Genomic DNA, 21766 nt, shown 5'->3' with positions numbered 1-21766 from the left:
ATGTCTTAGATTAAGCATAAGAATTGTGGCACTCAAATCTTTTCAACCTTACTAGTATTTTGGTTTGTTTGATCTATCAATTACTGAGATAGGTATAATAAAAACATCACAATAAAATAATGTGTTGTCTCAATTTCTTCTTGTAATTCTGTCACCTTTGCTTTATAAAAGTTGAGTATATGCAAGTTCGGAATTGCTTTATCTTCTCTGTGAATTGGAGCTTTTGTCATTCTATAACTGCCTCTCCCAAACGCCTTTTACCTTAAAATCTGTTTTGTTTTATAATACTGTAGTCACACCTTTCTCTTAGCATTAGCTTAGACTTTCAAAAAGGTAAAATCTGATTGTTTTTTCAATCCACACTGCCAATCTTTGTCCTTTTACTGGGAGCTCTCAGCCCAATTAAGTTTAACCTAATTACTGATATACTTAGGATTAAAGTTAGCATTCTGTTTTATGGTGTGGGTTTTTTTGTTTGTTTGGTTTTGTTTTGTTTTAATCCGGTCTTCTTTGTGTGTGTGTGTTTTCTTTCTTTGCCACCTTTTGGATTTTTTCTTATTTCATTTTCCTCCCTCTCAGCTAGTATGAAAATTATATGTTTGAGTTCTTTCTTTTAGTCATTTCCTTTAAATTTTTAATGAATAAACTTAGCTTACTCTAAAGTTTATTGATTCTATTCTTATTACAAATAATTCAAGAAAAAGTTTGCTAAGACTCCAGTTAGTTTCCTGGCTCACATGTTATTGTCATCCACAGTTTTGGGTCCATCTTGATTTTTTTTCCTATAAATTTTACATTATTTTTTTCTTTTTATGGATTCTTTGTCATTCTTTCTTGTATCTCAGATTTTTTTTTTCTTCCTCGGGTATATATTTTAGAAGCTTGTTTATTCAGAGGCTGTTGATGGCAAACTTTACCTGAAAATGTCTTTATTTTGCTTTCATTCTTGAATAATGGTTTTGCTTGGTATATAATTTTAGGTACACAGTTTCTTTCTCAGCCCTTTGGAGGTATCATTCCATTGACGTTCACTTCAGTGTTACAGTTAGTTCAAATAACTGCTATTTGTTGGTAATCTGTGTTTTTTTGCCGGATTTTAAGATCTCTTTTCTCTTGTGTTCTACAGTTTTACAACGGAGTGTGTCCAGGTGTGGCCATTTCATTTATCCTGGATTGATTGTGTTTCCTGTGTCTAAGGTTAGTGTTTCATCAGTTCTCGAAAGTTTTATCCTTTATCTCTTTCAGTATTGTTTTCCCTCCATTTTTTTCTTTTCATTCCTTCAAGAACTCTGATTCAACTTTTGTTAAGCTTTCTCATTCTGTCATCCATGTCTTTTAATTTTAATCTAGCTTTTCTATATTTTTCACCATGTTGAATTTTAGGTAATTTTAGACCTGTATTGTGATCTTTGTCTAATTTTTGTTTTCTCCTCCAAATTTACATACAATAAAAACAAAAATAAAATGTGTGGCTTATTGAAATTTATGCCTGCGTGATCACCACCCTGATAAAGATAAAAAAACATTTTTATCCCTGCAAAAGTTCCCTCCTCTTCCTTACTATCGACAGAACCATTCCTCTCCCCCAGTCAAGTACTTTCCTGACGCCTCTCACCATGGATTATTTTCAGGTATTCTTGAACTGCTTATAAATGGAATCATATAGTTTATTCTTTTTGTGTTATTTTGTTCACAGAATATTTTTTAGATTCATCCTTGTTGCCAGTATAAGTAGTTTTTTGTTTTGGCTTTATAGCAGGGGCTGGCAAACTATGGCCTGTCAGCCCTTGCAGCCCAAAACATGTTTTATTAAAATGTTATTGGACATAGCCATGTCCTTTCATCAGCATTGAGTAGTTGTAACAGAGACCATATATCCCACGAAGCCTAAAATATTTTCTATTGAACTCTTTATGGAAAATGTTTGGTTTATATGGATATACCACAGTTTATTTATCCTTTCTCTTGTGGATGAATATATGAGTTGTTTTCAGTTTTGGGTCATTATACATACATACATACATACATACCTACATACATACATACATAAATAGATAAATAATTACTGCAGATGTTCATGACACCGCCCTAAATATATGGAGCTGAACTGGTGGTCTTTGGGTAAGTTGGTTGCATTTCCATGAGTATTAATGTTAAACATCTTTTTATATCTTTATTGACCAGTCAGACTTGTTTTGTGAAGTTCCCTCAAGGTCATAAAGAGATTTGCCTCTGGTTTCCTCTAAGCTTTATCATTTTAGTCCTCACAGTTGGGTCTTTGATTTACTTCCAGCTGATTTTGTGTATGGTGTGAGATGGGGGTCAAGATTTATTTTCCACATGGACATCCAGCTGCTCTACACATTTATTGAAAAGACCTTTCTTTTCCCATCAGGTTGCAGTGGGGTCTTGGTTAAAAATGAATAATCATATTTTGGATCCTCTTCTGTACTCTATTCTGTTCCACTTGAAATACTGACCAATTTTCCGTCAGTACCACACTTTCTTAATTAACTACTGTAGTTTATAGTAAGTCCTGACATACAGTAGTGTAAAGCCTCCACTTTTGTTCTTCTTAAGGACTGTTTTAGCTATTGCATTTCTATATAAATTTTAGAATGAGCTTATTAATGTCTATTTTTTTAAAAAGTCTACCAGACTTTTTATTGCGATTGCATCAACTCTATAGAACAAATTTTGGAGAATGGGCATCTTAACAGAATCTTCCAATCTATGAACATGGTATGTCTCTCAATTGAATAAGTTTTTCAATTATTTCTAGCATTATTTTGGTGGTTTTAGTGTGGAGAACTTAATGCATTATTAAATTTATTTCTAGGCATTTGATTTATTTATGCTATTGTAAATGTCTTTTTCTTAATTTTATTTTTCAATCATCTTGCTGGTATCTAGAAAGACAATTGATTTTTGTGTATCGAACTTTTATTTTGTGACCTTGCTAAATTCACTTTTCAGTTCTGGTAGCTTATAGATTGTTGGGGATTTTATCAATGCACAATCACATCATCTGCAAAAAAGAAATTGTTTTAATTTGCCTTTCTAATCTCTACTCCTTTTTTCTTTTTCTTGCTTCATTGCATTGGCTGGGAACACTGGAAGGATATTTAACAGAAGTGTTTAAAATGGATATCCTTGTTTTTTTCTAAACTTAAGGGAAGATAATCAGTATTTCACTATTAAAGATAATGTTTACTGTATTTTTTTGTTTTTTTTTGGTAAATGTCTTTTACCAGATTGAGAAATTTTCTTCTATTCCTGGTTTATTGAGATTTGTTTTCACTAATGGGTATTAAAGTAAAAAATTTATTAAATAATTTTAGATTCATGGAAGAGTTGCAAAGATAGTATAGAGTGTTCCTATACACCCTTCACCAACCTTCCTCCATGTTAACATCTTACATAACCTGGTACATTTACCAAAATTAAGAAATTAACATTGACACAATACTATTAACTAAATGACAGGCTTTATTCAAGATTTCCCACTTTTCCCACCAATGTCCTTTTTCTGTTCCAGGATCTAATCCATATACCAAATTGCATTTAGTTGTCATGTCTCTCTAGGCTACTCCAATCTGTGACAGTTTTTTTAGTTTTTACTTGTTTTTCATGACCTTGCCACTTTTGAAGAGTACTGGTCATGTATTTTGTACAGTGTCCCTCAATTTGGGTTTGTCTGATGTTTTCTTACTATTAGACTGAGATTGTGGACTTTGGAGGAAAAATACCACAGAGATATTGTGTCCTTCTGTTGCATCCTATGTGGGGGAACATGATATTCACATCAGCATGTTAACCTTGATCACATAGTTTGGATGGTGTCTACTAGATTTCTCCACTGTAACATCATTACTTTTTCACTTTCTATCTATTCTGTTAGAAGCAAATCCACACTCATGGGGAGGAGAGGGAAAAGTATCAAATGATTTGAGAATATATGTTAAAACTACCATGGTAATTAGTAAATACTTTGAGGGAGATATTTTGAGGGTTTGCAAATACCCTGTTTCTCCTTAAGGTTGTCCACTAATTTTAGCATTCAGCTGATCTTACCTGCAGCAATTATTGTGGTATTCTAATGATGATTTTCCATTTTCTTCATTCTTTCTACATTTATTAACTGAAAGTTTGACTCTGGAGCCAGATTGCCTGGGTTCAATTCCTAAGTGTGCCTCTACTTACCTCCACAGTGTAACCTTGTGCAATTACTTAACTTCTCTATATTTCAATTTTCTCATCTATAAAATGTAGATAAAATGTCTACCAAGAAGGTTGTTGAGATCATTAAATGAGCTCATACATAGAAAGGGCTAAGAATTATGCATGGTCCTAGGGACATAGTTATTTTTTCCTTTCTGTATTTCTTAATGTGGCAGGTTATTTTAATTTTAATTATTTTAATATATTAATTATTAAATCATCTTGTATTCCTGGGTAAACCTTACACATATTTCATATACTATTCATATCATACAGTGGCTCTTCTTTTGCCATAGCACAAGATGTAATGAGTGATAAATTCCTGAAAAAAAGATTACACAAGAGCTTAGCAACTGAGGTGGCAACATTCCCAACTTTCTAGAGCGATTTATATCTGAGTCTTTGGGTAGAGATAGAGATCAAGATAGCTCTTGCAAATGAGTCTTTTTCAATATTGAATTGAGCAAATTCAGAACTTGGCATATATTATGAAAAATGGGCCCTCAACAGGAAATGAAAAATGATCTTAGCTTTTCTACATGTTTCACCTTGAACAATGTTTTATTGTAGAGGTTTCAATATTTGGAATATTCTGAAAGATTCATTTGCCAACAGTATGTATTGAGTACTTTTGATGTGCCAGGCAATATGTTTTGCTGGTTTGGGATTCTTCTCTGCTCTTGAGCGTATGGGCCGTGTCAGGATCATTTCAAAAGCTGAAGGCAGGCCTACTCGAATCATTCAAGGAAACTCAATGTCTGTCCATTTTTAAAATGTGGGTAACATTGAACTCTATCTTTTCTGTTTGTTTCTTTCACTCCTCTGAGCATCTTGGATTGGGCCCTTATCATCCTATGTTTTCCCCCCCCATATGTTTTCCTCCCCTTTCTAGCATGGCTAATGACCACTGGGGGTCAGTTCTCTAAAAAAATCCTTCAGTGACATGCCAGGACTTGAGAAAACAGGTCCTTGACAGTGGTCCTTCCCTGTCTAGTCCCAACTTGCTTTCCGAGCCTCATAGTCTTATTCCTCAGAGTTAGTCCAGTAGCACAGTGGGTCTTAACTACTCGCCAGAATCTGAAGTCACTGTACTGTGTTTGAGGCTCTGCTTTTACTCATGCCATTTCCTATGCCTTAAGTGGGTTTTCCAAAAAATTTCCAAGCTCTGTTCAGAGGATACTCCTCCGCAACCCTACTAGCTAGATAAGAACTCTGTGATTTGTAATCTGTAGCCCTTGTTAAATTCTTACCTTTCATCACCAGTCTTTATATCTAAATGTCATTTCCAGTTGGTCAGGTTCTTAGAGATAGGGCTCCATTACCTACCGTGATACTTTGCATACAAAGAGCTATTGCCAAATATCTACCATTCTTAAGTACCTTCTATACCTACTATAATTGTACTACAAGTCTGCAAAGTAAGTATTATTGTCCCTGTTTTAAATTGTGAAGAAACTCAGTATCAAAGAGATTAAGAAATTTGCCCAACACCATATAGTTAGTAAGTGGCAGAACTGGTTTGTCTGATTTAAAAGCTCTTGCTCTTTCTTCTATGCCATACTACTGTGGTACTAAAAATAAATAGTTAAATAAAATTATTTAATAGACATATTTATGGTAAAAACACACTACCAAAATTGCGTTACTTACATCGTCAGTGTGCTGCTTGGAGTCTTTGTTTCAGTGACCAAGCCACTTGATGTGGACTAACTGATGTACTCCTACTTTCTTTGGATTTTCCTTCTAAGTTTTTATTTATTCTAATGAGTAAGGTTTGAATAGTCTAATTATTTTAGGGCCAGTGAAACAGTTAGAAACTTAAGCACAATTTGTTTGGTTTCTGTCCTATGTTCAAGTAGAAAATTTTACGTTTGCCTAATAACCTTGAAGTAAGGCAACTGATAAGGTAAAAATAGTTAGCCTATATTTTATGAAGTACTTTTTCTCCTACTGAGTTATAAAATACATGGGGCGGGGGGAGCATATAAAGTGAGGCAATCTTAAATATACAGCTTGATGAATTTATATATATCTGCGTAAGCACTAGATCAAGGTGGACAATATTACATCCATCCAGAAAGAAAAATTCTCTCATGCATCCTCCAGCCAGTACCTCCCCTAGAGATAACACTCTTCTGATTTCCCTCACTCTAGATTAGTTTTGACTATTTTTGAACTTTAAGAATAACCAAATAGTATGTATTGCTTTGTGTCTGACTTTTTTTCATTCTGCATACTTTGTTGAAATCCATCCATGTTGAAGCATGCATACATACTTTGTTGTTTCTCATATATATATATATATTCTGAGTAGCATTCCATTATTTCAATATACCATAGTTTTTCTTTGATGGGAGTGGAATGTTGATGATCTCTGAATTGCCTAGGGGGGGTGTCCTTATTTCCTTTTCTTAAAGAATAAAGCATGGTTTGCAGTCAAATAGCTTATCTTCTAGTCCTATTCAATCTCAGTAGTGGAAAAGCCTTCCTTTATTTTATCCTATCTAGGTTTCCTTTGGTCCAAATTGGCAGTCTCCTGTTGGTATAATCCCAACTCTATTTCTGGCTTTTGCAGATTTAGCTGATTAATTCCAATCTCATTGTGGAATGATTATCTAGCCACACCTTCTCCTGGACATGCTTTCTCATTTTTTGCAGGATGGGTAGATTGAGAATTTTCCCAAATCTTCATGTTCTCATTATTTTTTGCTTAGGGATTTTTTCTATTTATCTCTCTCCTCTTACATTTTACTGGAGAAGCCAGGTCACATGCCTCAACACTTTGACTAGACATCTCTTCAACTAAATATTTGATTTTATCACTTCCAAGTTCTTTCTTCCACTAAATACTAGAACACAATTCAGCCCAATTCTTTGCCAGTTTATAATAAGGATCACCTTTCCTCCAGTTTCCAGTAGCGTATTCTTCATTTCCACCTGAGTGAGTCTCACCAGAATCACCTTTAACTTTCCTATTTCTACCAGCAGTCTCTCCAAGGCAATATAGACTTTTCCTAGTAAGCACCTCAAAACTCTTTCAGCCTATACCCATTAATTACCCAGTTCCAAAGCCACTTCCTCATTTTCAGTCATTTGTTAAGTAGCACCACACTTCACAGTACCGAATCTAAATTAGTATGCTTAGGTTGTCGTTAACAGAATACCACAGATTGGGCAGCTTAAACAACATAAATTTATTTTCTCACAATTCTGGAGGCTAGAAGTCCAAGATCAAGATACCAGCAAATTCATTTTCTTATGAGACCTCTTTTTTTCTGGCTTACAGATGACTACTGCTTTCTTGCTGTGTTTTCACGTGGCCTTTTCCTCTGTGCTTGCTTGGAGAGAGTGGCCACTGGTGTCTCTTTATCTTTTTATAAGGACACCAGTCCTGTTGGATTAGGGCTCTACCCTTAACCTCATTTAGCCTTAATTACCTCCCTAAAGGACTTATCTTCAAATAGTCACACTGGAGACCCAATTCAGTCCATAACAATGGGTCTTGTAGAAACGCATGTGGCAGTAAAGTATTGGGGCTGAATACAAGCTACTTTAGTAACTACTCTCATATGCCATGTTTTTTTAAGCATACTATTAGCATTTATAATGCAACTAGTTTAGTTTAGCTCCCGCTGGAGATTTTGAGAGCTTGTATGAAGTAAAACTATTATGTTAATTCTGTCTGCACTTCTGTGAAGCAGAAGTCAGTGTCATACATTTTAAGGGTAAGACCTTGTCGCATTCAAAGAGATGCTTAAAATTACAATCTAGAAAATTGCTTTTAAACAGCTGGAGAAAGACGTTCATATTCTCAGAGGACGTAATTTAGGAAATCGTTGTGAGGTTTTAAAAATCTACATTATATAGGCAAAGTGTTGATTTTTCTGACACCTTTCTGGGGATATTAATATAATACAATACAGATCCATACATAATCTTTAGATATTGTAAATTAAAAATTTTCCAGTATACTTTATGGTTTATATTTTGTTGTTGTTGTGATTTACCTATTTGTGTTAATTCTAGTTTTCCCTCACAGTGTTGGAGAAGTAGATGATGGAAAATGTTCTAACTTTAAAGCATGAACATATTACTCAGATTCCTAAAAATTAGAGTAGATGGTATCTCTGTGTGTATCTAAAACAAGAAGGAACATTTAATTTTTTTCTATTAGGCTGGCAACTCAAAATATTTTGTAATTACCTCACTGAATTTCCCTGCCCCCTCAAAATAGGAAGAAAGAGGAGGAAGAGACTTGGTTGGTTGGGATATTTTGGAGGGGATTGATCAGAGGTTGTCTATATTGAAGATGTGTTTATTTCATGAATCCTCTCTTAGAAGCTCTCAGCTATTTAGAGGCCAGCATCTCTATTTCTGTAATTGTTTTAATGGATGGAGGTGGTGGAGTAGTCTATTCCATCTCTTGCCTGGCTATTTTGTCAGGAACAGCTAATGTAGAGCTAATAGCAGCAAAGGCAGCAGCATCTGACCTCCCTGTTCAGAGCACAGACAGATGAATAGCAAACAGTTCCTTCTGAACTGTCCCTTCCTGGTCCCCATTTGTAAGGGGGCATTTTATCTTAGCCACATAGGAGTGGAGAGTGGAAGATTTGCTCTGTTTGGGAATGGGGCAAGTCTTTCTGCCCACTTCCTCCATATTACAAGTCTGTCCCATACCCCCTCCTTACTAATTTAGCTTGCTAGGTAGAGCTAGGGAGGGAAAATGTCCTGACCACCAAAGTTGAGTGTCATGTCTTGACACTTATAATTCCCATTATAAAGTCCCATTGTGATATAGAAATCAGTTTCTTATGTGTTTGCTCATAGCAAGTTTGTATCAATGCTAGGTTTTCTGACCTTATGGAGGTATTGGGACCATGCCACCTCTCTCTGAATGATGCCTTACCGTGTTACCGTGTAATAGGAACAACTGAGAAACTATGAGATCTAACCATGATGAAGGGCTGGCAGCTTTGGGCCCACAATCCAGGTGATCAGGTCAAATGCTGGCTGTTCTACTTCTTAACTATCTGCTATAGGGAAAGGTTTTATTCTTTCTCAGCCAAAATTTTCTTATTTGGACAAAGGGGATAAAACCTCCTATTCTCAGGTTGTTGTGACAATTAAATAAAATAATATACATCAAGTGCTATAGATAAAATATTCATAAGTCAAGCAAATTCTTTTTCTCAGTTAAAACTGATGAAAAACAATGAGATATTCCAAGAAATCGGAGATTTAATGCAGAGAGGATGATATAAGAGAGGAAGGAAGTATAATATTCTGAAAAGAGTACTTTGGGGTAGTCCTTGGGCTCTTGCTTATCTCCAAGGGAAGGTTTGTCTTTACCATCTCAACCTAGTAATCTCTCTTGAGCTTCAGTATCATGATTTTTAAAATGAAAATAATAATGGCTTTGAGGACCTTGATAAGGATAGAGTGGTGGAGATGGGAGCCAGGGGAATGGGTTGAAAAGTGACTAGGTGAGGAAATGAGGATTATCTAAATTTTCTATTCTTTTCAGAGTTAGTCTGGGGATATAGTGGGAGAAGTGGAGGTAAGTAAAGGTTTTGTTAATTAAAGGTTGGAGAATACCAGAGCATGGTATGTTGGGGAGAAGTATCTCTAGTATAAATGGAGAGGGTGATAATATAGAGGAAACTGTTATCAGAGATATATATACAAGTGTTGGGAGTGATGAAATTCTATAGAACTAAATACACACATACACACACACAAACACAAATTTAATGAGACTGGGGTAATCTCAAAAGACCAGTGGGTTGTATTAATATAAATGTACTGATTGTGATATTGTACCTCAGTTTTGTGAAATGTTACCGTTGGGGGGAGCTGAGTAAAGGATACTCAAGATCACTCTTAAAACCCCATGTGAATCTGCAATTATCTTAATGAAATTCAATTTAAAAATGAATATGAAACTATTATATAAAACTGAAATAATTTTTATTTTTAAATTTATTTTATTTTTAGGTTGTTCCTGCCTGATTGATAACATAGTCATCATTGGCTTTTGTAAGTTGATATTTTAATTTTTTTATCCTCCACCCTGATATTTGCATTTTCTAATTACATGAGAGTACTTTTCTAGAGAACCTGGAGCAAAACTTGTTACTAGAAAATAAACAATAAGATCTTAAGGAAGCAGAATATGTTTTCAATACTTAGATGTAAGAAAAATCTGCTAGAGCTCAAGGTCAGCAGAATTTTGTAGGTTGTAGGCTTGCTTGCCCAGATAACTCAATAAGGAAGTTTGAATGCCTGATTTAGAACTTTAATTAGATTATATGTGACTTAAAATAAAATTCAAATATTAATCACCTATATATTTCTGTATACTTTATTTTCTTATTCGTTGTTGTTTGATTAGAAGTTCTTTGCTAGAAAAAAAGTGAATCGGTCTTGATACTTTTAGTAAATGGTTTCTATGCCATTTTGTTATTGAGGACTTGGAGTGTTCTTTCAAAATTTAGTTCTAGAAGCTCCCCTTTTACGAGTTATAAATTAAGGAGCAGAAGGCATGGTGGAGAGCACAAGTTTTAGAACCAAGCACAGCTTGGCTTGAATTCTGGCTGTGATATGGATAAGTACATGACTATAAACAAGTTAGTGCACCTTTCTTAGCCACAGTTCGTCATTTATAAAATTGAAATAATAATAGCTGTGATATTTATGAGGATTAACTGAGGTGATACACCTGGCCATTAGCAGCATTCAGTAACTATTAATCTTTTAAATAATTCTATATTTCTCAGTACTGTAAGCTTGAGACACTAGTAATAAATAATTTTACAATATGTTTTATACAGAAGACTATCTTTTATTACTTATATCCTTATATGTAGTAAATTTTGAAAAAATTATATATTTTTATAGGAGAGAAAATGATTAGGAGACATGGGCTGATCTGCAATAGACTCAGCAAATCACTTTTTTGCATTTTTTTTGAGCTTTTACGTAATCTCTACATCTTAGCAAAGTGGACAAAAGAAATGAGATAATGTAGATTTGTCAGTACTTACTTGAAAATGTAAAGCACTAATGAAAATGTAAGAAAGCGGAATTTCATAATGAGGGGACTTCCACCATGACTTCCAGCCATGATGTAGTAACAGAAACTGGATTTATGCTCCTGCCTGAGCAGCCGAAAATAAGAGCCCCATAAACTATTATGAAAAAAAAGTTTTCAGACATTGAACAACAAGCGACATAAGAAGTGAACCCTGAGAGAAGGGAAACAAATCATGTGCATGAGGCCACAGCATAAGAAGGGGAACCAAACACAGACCAGTGGTCACACTGAATTGCAGTGATAAGAGTAGGGAATTCAGGGAGGCCGAGGCAGCTAGAATTGCAGGATAGAGTCCAGAGAAGAGAGAGTTTCACAAAGAGAACTCTGGAGATCTTCGGCTGAATGCTAATTAGTGCATGCATGTAAAAGAATTACCCAAGGCTGAAAAAAGAACCACTGGAAGGGAAAAGGTAGCTCACATAGGGCTGGGAAGTGTGTGTCCCCACCACTGAGAGTAGAGAAACTTTGTAATACAAGTGTATTAGATGGAATGATCAGAAGGGTTTTGCCTAGTAACAAGGCAGAAGTAGCCCCAGAGTAAAGGTTGCTCTGATCCTTCCTAAAAAAATCTTAGAAGGAAGCCATTAAAGAAAGGTCATAAAACCTTTTTGTAAAGGGCCAAATGGAAGATATTTTAGACTTTTCAGGTCATATGATCTCTTGCAACTACTAAGCTCTGCTATTGTAATGTAAAAGCAGCCATAGACAATATGTAAATGATGGGGAGGGCTGTATTCCAATAAAACCTTATTTACAGAAATAGTGTGGGCCAGATTTGAACTGTGGGCCATAGTTTGTGGACTCCTGTTTTAAAGTATCAAATGGTTTCTAGTAGCTTAATTCCATCCCAGAACAAAGCTCAAGAATATTTAAAGACATACCAATATCTAGCACCCAATAAGGTAAAATAAGCAGTGCCTAGTGTTCAATCAAAATTTACCAGATATACAAAGAAACTGAAAAATTCAATGGTAAAGAGAAAAAATAATCAATAGAAATAGGTCCAGAAATGCCATGGATTTAATAAACAGATTTTAATTAAATTAATCTAATTAAAATTCATAATATTTTAATAAGGAAAACATATTTACTAAACAAAGATGTTAAAATAGTTATAACTATATTCAAGACAGTAGAGGAAAGCATAAAGTTTGTTAAGGATAGACATGAAAGCTATTATAAGACCCAAATTGATTTTCTAGAGACACCATAACATGATGAAAATTACACTGGGTAGAAATAACAGTAGACTAGGCATTGCAGGAAGAAAGTTTTTTGTGAACTTAAAGACATAGCGACAGAAATTTTACAAAATGAAACACAAAAATACTGAATAAAGAAAACAGCCCATCAGTAAGCTGTGGGACAACTTCAATCAGCCAAATACCCCTGTATATGTGTAATTAGGGTCTCCAAAGGAGGGAAGGAAAAGAAAAAATAATGCTTGAAAGTCTGCTAAATTTGATGAAAACAATAACCCCACATATCTCAGAAGCTCAATGAAAACCTAGCATGAACAAAAAAAAAAAAAAAAAAAAAAAAAAAAAAAGGAAGAAAATTAGACCAAGGTACACCATAATCAAATAGTTTAAAACCAGTAATAAAGAGAAATATTTTAAAGCAGAGAACAGATACTATCAATTTAGAGGAACAAAGAATGATGTCAAACTTTTTGTCAAAAGCAGTGTAAGCCCGAAAACAGTGGAATAATATCTTTAAAGTAATGAAAGAAAAAACTGTCAAGATAGAAATCTATAACTAATAAAAATATCTTTTAAAAAAGATAATGAAATAAAGACTTTCTCAAGTTGAAAGAATATATTACCATTAGACCCACACCACAGGAAATGTTAAAGGAAGCACCTAGGAAGAAGGAAAATAATATCAGATGGAAATAAGCAACATCAGAAATGATAGCCACCTGGGTAAATGTATAAAATTTAAAAATCTTTAATCTTTAATAAAAGATAAATGATTGTTTAAATAAAAATAGTAACAATAGAGTTGGGGTTGATAACATGAAATATAAGAAAATAATTGCACAAAGGTCAGGAAGAAAAAAATTGAAATATAAAACCATAAAGTTTTTATATTATATGTGAGCAGGTATAATATCCCTTGAAAGTACATTGTTAAGAATATGATTATAAACACTAAATCAGCCACTGAAACATCAAAACAAAGAGTTATAAGCCAAGAGATAAAATAAAATAATAATCAGTCCAAAAGAAGGCAGAAAAAAGGAAAAAGGGAACGTAGAACAGATGGGACAAATACAAAACAAATAAGATGCTACAATTCAACCTAACAAATGTCAAGAATCACATTAAGTATAAATGGTTTAAATACTCTAGTTAAAAGACAAAGAATGTCAGAGTAGATTTGATAAAACACACACAAGAATTAGCTATACGCTGCCTAAAAAAAATGTATTTCACATATATAAAGGCACAAATAGTTTATAAGCTAAAGGATGGAAAACAGCATATATTTTAGCACTAATTTTTAAGAAGTGGCTATATTAATATCATAAAGTAGAAAATAGAAATAACAGCAAAGAATATTTTCAAGAATAAAATTCTTTCATAATGATAAAATGGTAAATTTCTCAAGAAGACATAATCTTAAATGTTTATGCATCTAATAATAGAGTTTCAGTTTGCACTAGGAGAAGTAGACAAATCCACAATTATAATCAGATTTCAACACCCTCTCTCAGTAGATGATAGATTAAGTAGATAAAAAATAAATAAGGATATAGAAGAATTAAATAGCACTATTAACCAACTGGACCTAATTGTTGTTTATAGAACACTCCACTCAACAACAGCAGAATACATATTCTTTTCAAGTGCACTCAGAACATTAATCAAGATAGACCATATTCTGTGTAAGAAAACAAGTCAATTAATTTAAAAGGATTTAAATCATACAAAGAATGTTCCTTGACCATAATGGAATTAAATTAGAACAGAAAGGTTGCTAGGAAAATATCTTTTAACCGAACATCACACTTCCAACTAACCCAGGGACATATTCTAGGCCATAAAAAAATTCCTTAAATTTAAAAAGAAGCGTTTTCCCCATTTTAACAAGTTTTACATTGCTTTGATTTTCAACATCAATGCCAACAGCCACCCTTATTGAGCCTTTGTTATATGTTAACACTGTTCCAGGTGCTTTATACAGGTTATCTAATTTGACCCTTCACAGACCCTATGAGAAAAGGTATTATTATTATTCCTCTTTTACAGATGAGGAAACTGAGGTTCTAAAAATATTGTTAACTGCTTAATTTACAAAAAGGCGACACTAAAATTTAGGTATGAATCTACTTGATACCAGAGTGCATGCACTACCTTCTTGATTGAATGGTGCAATGCATTGGGTTTAGAAATAGATGATGACTTACTTAATATAGCTATGGTGAGAGAACTTCGGTGAATAATTATATGCATACAGGGTAGCTGGGTACAGTGGAAACAGCATGAGATTTAAAAACAGAATACTTCAAGTTCTAACTCTGCTACTTACTAATTGTATGACTTTGGTAAGTCAGTTTATTACCTCTCAAGTCTATTTTCTTCATTCAAAAATAGAAATGAATAAAGCCAGCTATCTCGGCTGGTCATGGTGAAGATCACATGGATGTTTCTAAGTTCTCTAAATGCTCTTGAAAGGCATATAAATGAACTGATGAGTGTATTTCATCATTTGGCATAGTCTTTCTTTAAGTAGGACATTTTTTGAGTGCGTTTAAAAAATGATCTGATTTATAGAAACTTAGTGAGTTTCCAGAACAGCTCTCTTAGATTATAGAGCGATCTATTATATAAGGAGTTTCTACTCATAAGAGCAGCTTTTTTTGATGAGATACATAATTTTTGAGATGGAGTTTCTACTCGTAAGAGAAGCTTTTTTTGATGAGATACATAATTTTTGAGATGTGGCGTTATTTCACAATACCTTGTAAAGGGATTCTTGATGTTTCTCTCTCCATTTTGGGAGAGTAGGAAGACAGAGAGGCCCAACATGATCCAGTGCCAGAGTCAGCTTTCAGGTTCCTACGATGACTGTACAACTGCGCTTACTAAGCTACATTTTCTGTGCAGTTTAGAGCTCTGCATTTCTTAAGTTCATCTCTGTCCCCAGCTGAGCCAATGTGGGCTGTTCAGCACCCTGTACAAAATGGCATCGTTGAGTCAAATGAGTAATCAGTGATTGAATCCCCCAGATCAACACTGAAGCTCAAAAGACGGGCACCTAGAAAGGTTATGTTCTATGTCAAGGATTGAGTTCTCCATCCCTCTCATTCCAATATAGTTTCTTTTCTTTTTAGGTTAGGAATTTTGAAATTTAACTCATCTGTCCCCATGTTCACTGAGGACTAGTGACAGGAATGGAGTGGAGCTCAGTAAAATGAACACATTTTGTTGCAGATTTTCATGAAAGCTGTGTCAAAGAAGCAGTTCAGAATTCAGTGGAGACCTTGGAAACTTTTTAATAATATCTGCTCAGTGTAGGTAACCAATCAGGCCAATCCGTGTTTTTTCCTAGTCCCTCCTCACTCCCACAAACACACACACGGCTCATTCACACACAGACTGTCATTTAGGAGCCTGGATTACCAGTTTGGATGATTACCCAGCTCAAATAGAAAAGCTAACTGTTCTGTCGCTGTTCACGGTTTTGTTTGGCAAACAGAACTTACGCAAACTGACTCTTTCTTTAGGTCTAGCGGCCTTTGCGGGAAGCCCTAGGAATTACAGCTCTAAATTCATCCTATGCCGTAGCTTACTGGGTGCCAGCCAATAATGAGGGCTGCACGATAGCCACACTCCAATCATCAGTAGAGCTATTCGATGGAGAATAAAGTGTCCCTGTCGTTTGGGTACAGTGACACGAAAGAAATTGGAGATGAAGGGAGACCATCACTTGGAGGATTGCAGGATTGGAAGAAGAAAGGGAGAGTGAGAAGGCGATGTGTATTTATGGAACGTCAGGGGGCCACTGAGGCCCAGCAGGCCCTGGTAGCAGAGGACTTCCCTTGGTGCCCGTTTTCTCCCTCTGACCTTGGATGAACTAGCGCGCAGTATATTATGCCTGGCGATTGTGCTGGTTTGTCATGGTTAGCATTCTGGACTGTCACTGGAATGTAGGAAACGGATGAATTTGAATTGAACCATGAGGTGGTCTCCGGGCCTTCTCCTTGTCTCAAGGAAACCTGTGGCTGTTTGTCTGGGCCTGGCCTAATGAAAGCAATGGAGGGAGAGAGAGGTGGGCCTTTGATCTCTTTGTTGCAGCTGCTCCCTGGGAACTCGCTGAAATCAATGCCCTGTTTTCCTGAAGGGATGAATGGCTCTGCCTAACTAGCTTTGTGAAGCCCCGGGGGAATTCACTGCCTCTGTTTATTGACAGCTGAAAAGGAGCACATGGGGTGGAATGGACCTTCTTGTGAAAACCAGGCACAAGGAAAATTAGACCTCAATTTAACACAGAGGAATTTGGAAATTCACCCCAAAGGAGACCGTGGTTTCTCATGCTTACATTAGAATTACTCAAGTTTGGGACTAGTGTGTAATGAACAATGGGGGTTCTGTCACAACTATGTTATAAGTAGGAATATGGCATGCATGAGAAATGATGTTAAGTAGAAGTTGATCCAACACCCTTGTTCTTTTTTTAAACACAGAAGTAGAGAAAGACAAATATTCACCATGATATAATCAGGTGATTCTTTTATTTTTTGCCTGAAGAAGAAAAAAGTGATATTTTAAAGTCATTATTAATATAGTAACACTAAGTCGTTAGAGTGTGTCTTCTGTTCATTTATGTTTCAAAACATCTTTGAACTTTCTAACTTTCACGACTGCTAGCTAGCTATTCATGCCATTCTGGATTATGCGTGTTGCATGGGGATATTACAGGAACACATTTATTTTTTAAAAAACTTATATCCCTAGGATATTTTAACTGAAAGTCTGTGTCAAACATAAATGAACCAACATATAGCACTTGCAAGCAGAACAGTTCATAAATCCTGAAGTTAGTGCCTTATTTTGAGAACAGAGTAAGGAAAAGGTCTTGAGTCTGTCGCAAGGAAACAACACCAGACCTTCCTTTTACATCTCCCTGCTTGCTTGATTTCCCAGGAAGAATTTATGGCTTCTTCCCTTGACCTCCAGCCCTTTGTGCACACCTATAGTATAGCACTTAACACATTGCCCTGTAAATCTTTGTTTAGGTTCTTCTTTTAGCTGGAAGTACAGCAGCTGTATAGTATTCATTTTTATATCTCCCAGCCTCGCAGACCTCCTGGATCCGTGAATGCCTGCTGATGAATGGAGATTGATAGCTCCCCATTCCTCCAGTTCCTTTGAATGTAATTGCTTATCCAGGTCTCAACTGCAAACACTATATTTTAAGAAAACCTGATTGATCTATTGTTACCTGATTGGCACTATAGCCTTTTAAAACTTTTCCTTCAGGGAGAATTATTAAATGGTTGTTTAGATTTGGCAACTTTTGCCGGGCAGTCCATCAGCCTCTGAACAGGAAGCATAAAAAGTGGGAGGCATGGTCCTCTTCAAAGCCAAGGTCTCTTCTCTAATATTCTTTCCTAAAAATAAATCTCAAAACAGTGTCTAGACATTTTCAGTAAGAAGATGAAAAAGCTTATAATTTAGAGTTGTGTAGACTTTCACTTAACCAGATTTAGTGATTGAGATGGATAAAGCTTCCATTTTACATGATTTAATTCTGTGGTGTAATGTTAAATAATGCAAAGCAAATCATCCTTTGACAATATCTTTAACCAGATTTACCACCACTATGTGTTATGAACCCCTTATCAAAGGAAGCAAACACCTTCATCTCTCAGTGAAAGTGTAAAGGAAATTTTGATTCTAAGGATCATCTGCTATGATTTTACAGGACCCAGAACAAGCCCAATTTCTGAGCTCTTAAGTTAAAACCTATTTCTTTTTAAGTGGGAAATGGTTGATGACATTCTTTGGGAAAATAACATCTTAAAATTATAATGGAAAATTTTAGAGAATGATTGAGGTGGGAAGGGGAGATAGGTAAGTAAGCACACAGTACAGGAACTTGCTAATATTTTACTCATCCATGTTATTTTTGTTTTATTTTTACCACCACGATTATTTTTAAAGAAATCTATTTGGTTTTCTATTTTGATTAAAAATAGGGATGAAATTTAAAATACAGGTTTCCAAATGTGGGAGTGGTGGTAGTAACTTTGTAGAGGAATGGGCGTTCGCATAGCTCATACAAATGTGGTGGATTCAGCAGCTTGTGATTCTGCTGAGATTTTAGGTTTCTTACAAAATGGGAAAATCACCATGGCCTTGATCATCGATAGACTCTCACTCCCATAAGTATTAACTTGTAGATAAGAAAGCAGTAAGCATAGCGCTGAGGTTTTATAACTTGGCCGCTCAAGCCTCCCAGTTTCTGGAAGTAATTTTGTGTGACATGATACTAAGTAGGGAGGGGGCGAGGGTGGAAGGAAAAGTAGGAAATCAAGCCACACTTTTCCACGGGGTGTTTCAGCTTTTAGAAGTGAGGCATATCTTTGTCTGCGTTGATAGAAAGAGCTACACACAGGCCAACGCAGTGACTGCAGTTACAAATGGCGTTCTTGCTATGTTTATAGAATCAGATAACTTCCACTACGTGGTCCTCCATCAGAGAGGCTTTTTTCCCCTCAGGACTGAAAACTGCTATAATATCCAAGTAGTAATAAATTAAGAGTCAAGCCCACAATGTAGGTTTGGGGATCAGCATATGTTAGGTGTTTGTATTTGTATGTTTATTTCCGTAAACAAACTTTCTAGTAGAAAGATATCAGTTCCTTCCCTCTCGGATGGCTTCCCATCCGTCCAGACCGACCAGATAAAGCCTTATCTAGTCATTGGGAAGGAGACATCTCCTTCCTGATTAGATTGAAATGCAGGAAATGTAGTCTGAAATATAGAATTATTAAAAATACCTTTACTGGGTATGCTTGCTATCAACAAGTTCTGCCCTCCAGCTTCTCCTTTTAGTAGTAGGCTTGTCTTTGAAAAACAAAATTGGAATTAAGCAAAGGTGTGTTTTTTGTTGTTGCTTGTTTTGGAGTTTTTGTTGTTTGTTTTGCCTTTTAGTGGCCTTTCCTTGCTGCTAGAGTCCTCCTCCCCTCATTGTCACTTCACCCTCAGCCCCTCAGTACTTGTTGCCTTTCCCAAAGGATAGTGTTCTTAGTTGACACTTTTTTTAAAGGTCTGTCATCTGATATCTGCTCAAGGCTGCGAGGTGTTTTCACTTGAGTCAGGGTCTCTGGGAAATAACTACAAAAACCAGAGGGCTCCCTGCTTACCACTCAGATGAACTCATTTAATCCTCAAAAGTCTCTTGTGCCATAGGTATGATTATTTCCATTTTACAGGCAAGGAAGTGGAGGCAGGGGGAGACTAAACAGATTGCACCAGGTTTCTAAGTGGCCCCAGGAGGCCCCCGGATTTGAATCTAGGCATCCTGGGGCCATAGCTCCTGCTCGTAACCACATCCCTAAACTAAAACTAAAAATCCTTTAAGGACTTAAAGGTGTGCCTCTGGAATGTTGGAATATGCCACTGTGGCATGTTGACGGAGAGAGATTTTTTTTTTGATTCTGGCATTCCTGAACTCGTATTCCATATATAAATGTCTACTGACACAGTGCCAATGTGTGTTTTTTCCATGCCTTGTTTTTTAACCTTTTGATTTTCCCCCCTCTAGGGTTGCTCTACATTTGATGTGGCCTCTGTTTCGCATCTAAAACTCCTCTGTACGTCAGACTTAGCTAGGTTCGTAGGCCTCTGCCAGATCGTCTGACTTCTGCCCAGTCTGCTCGCCCGTGGTCAGTGGTGAGTCTGTGTCCCGTTCTCTCTGCGTTAGAGTGGACACCACTGCTGTGTGTAAGGGCTTTTATACAGTTGACTTTTATTTATCATGACTTGCTTACTCGAAACTTTGTGATCCCACTCCCTTACATTTTAAAAAGATGTTTTAGCATTGTTTTATCTTACAAAACAAACAAATCCCAGGGAAAATCTGGGGGCGTTTTCTTCCATGTAGAATCACATTTAGTATGTTACATACATTACAATTCAGAGTTTCTAAGTCATGCTCCTAAGGTTGTAATATGAGGTGATTCTCAGTTTGCATATGTTCTGTCCAAATTTCCTAAAGTTGTGAAATACGTGTTAGGAAATAAGTGCCCCTAAATCCAGTGTTTATTTGAGGGAACTCATGGTTGGCAGGAGTCACAGTTTTATCTCTTATCATTCTCCATACATCTGGAGATTACGATTTGTATTAAACACCTATTTCATAATAGTAGTTCCTGCCTTAAATTTCATATTCAGCATTTTGGTTGTCTTTCCCACGTAGCATGCATGTTGTTCTCTGTTTAAACCCATTGCCTTCTTCACCCTAAAGCAACCCTCCCCCTGTTTTGCAGCTTTAGTGCTAACAGCGTTGCTTAACCATAACTCTTGGCCTCTCTCCAAACATTTTTTTTTTACAAAATGTCCTTGACTGTAATATGCCATAATTTTATTTTTGTTTTAGTGTTCTTTTCTTATATTTCATCTTACACTTGAATTTTTTTTCCCCCTAAGCCTCTCACTAGACAAACTGCTTCCAAATTTATTTTACTCTTGGGGCTGACTTCTAGAAAAGCTATCCACAGCTGCTCCAGTTGGAAGGCCAAAGCGAGGAGAATATTAGATGGGTGTGTTTAAATTCCTGCTCTCCAGATAATTCCAGTTGAAACTAGTCCACTTCCCCACTAACACATACAAAAGGAAAATTCTAGCAATATCCAAAATGCCAGAACCACTTCTATATGTCACTTGGGTAACTTTATAGTACTGGTAAGACCAATTTATGCCGGCCCATTTTTTAATTGGCTGCTTAATAATTTAGAAATCTTTCAAATATATGACATATAAAACTTAATGCATGCAGGAAACTAGAAATTTCTTTTGTAAGTACATGTTAGGAAATGAAATTAATTGCATTGTGATTATCCACATGGAAGAAAGATGATTGAAGTGAATCAAGAACTTCTACTCTTTCTGTGATAGTGTACCCTAAAACAGGTTAGCATGTTTTTTCCTAATTGTGAAGTTAACCCAGTTTGTAAAATCATTCTTGACACTTATTAACAGACCCGTCTACTTTGTACGTATACTTTAGACTCTGTCCCAGTCACTGGGCCTCTGTTTGTACATATGGACACACGTACTGTATAATCTTGTAAGAGCTCTGCACGGAGGGGAGATGTCACCGTGCAGAGAAGTTCGGGGACTTGCCTCGGGTTGCATACCTGGCCCGCAGCGGAGCCAGCGCTCCATCAGCCATCTTCCTGAGATTGCACAGGCACCTTTTCCATTTGCCTTTATGTGT

General features: G+C 35.9%; 1 protein-coding gene across 8 annotated transcripts in view; it reads left to right on the top strand.

The window, feature by feature from the left end:
• Positions 1-21766, top strand: part of PLAGL1 (pleiomorphic adenoma gene-like 1) — a 50755-nt gene that overhangs the window by 3545 nt on the left and 25444 nt on the right. For 5 of the 8 annotated variants that reach the window (XM_014533907.1, XM_014533902.1, XM_014533905.1 and 2 more), the window contains exons 2-4: positions 1127-1197; positions 10216-10257; positions 20093-20160. The gene's annotated coding sequence lies outside the window, so the exon portion shown is untranslated. Of the gene's footprint in view, positions 1-1126; positions 1198-2071; positions 2122-10215; positions 10258-20092; positions 20221-21766 lie in introns of all 8 variants that reach the window. The other 3 variants (XM_014533908.1, XM_014533904.1, XM_014533909.1) reach the window with 3 other exon arrangements.

The sequence above is a fragment of the Myotis brandtii genome, unplaced genomic scaffold (genome assembly GCF_000412655.1).
Source record: "Myotis brandtii unplaced genomic scaffold, ASM41265v1 scaffold123, whole genome shotgun sequence".
NCBI lineage: Eukaryota > Metazoa > Chordata > Mammalia > Chiroptera > Vespertilionidae > Myotis > Myotis brandtii.
This window is presented reverse-complemented; position numbering and strand designations above follow the sequence as displayed.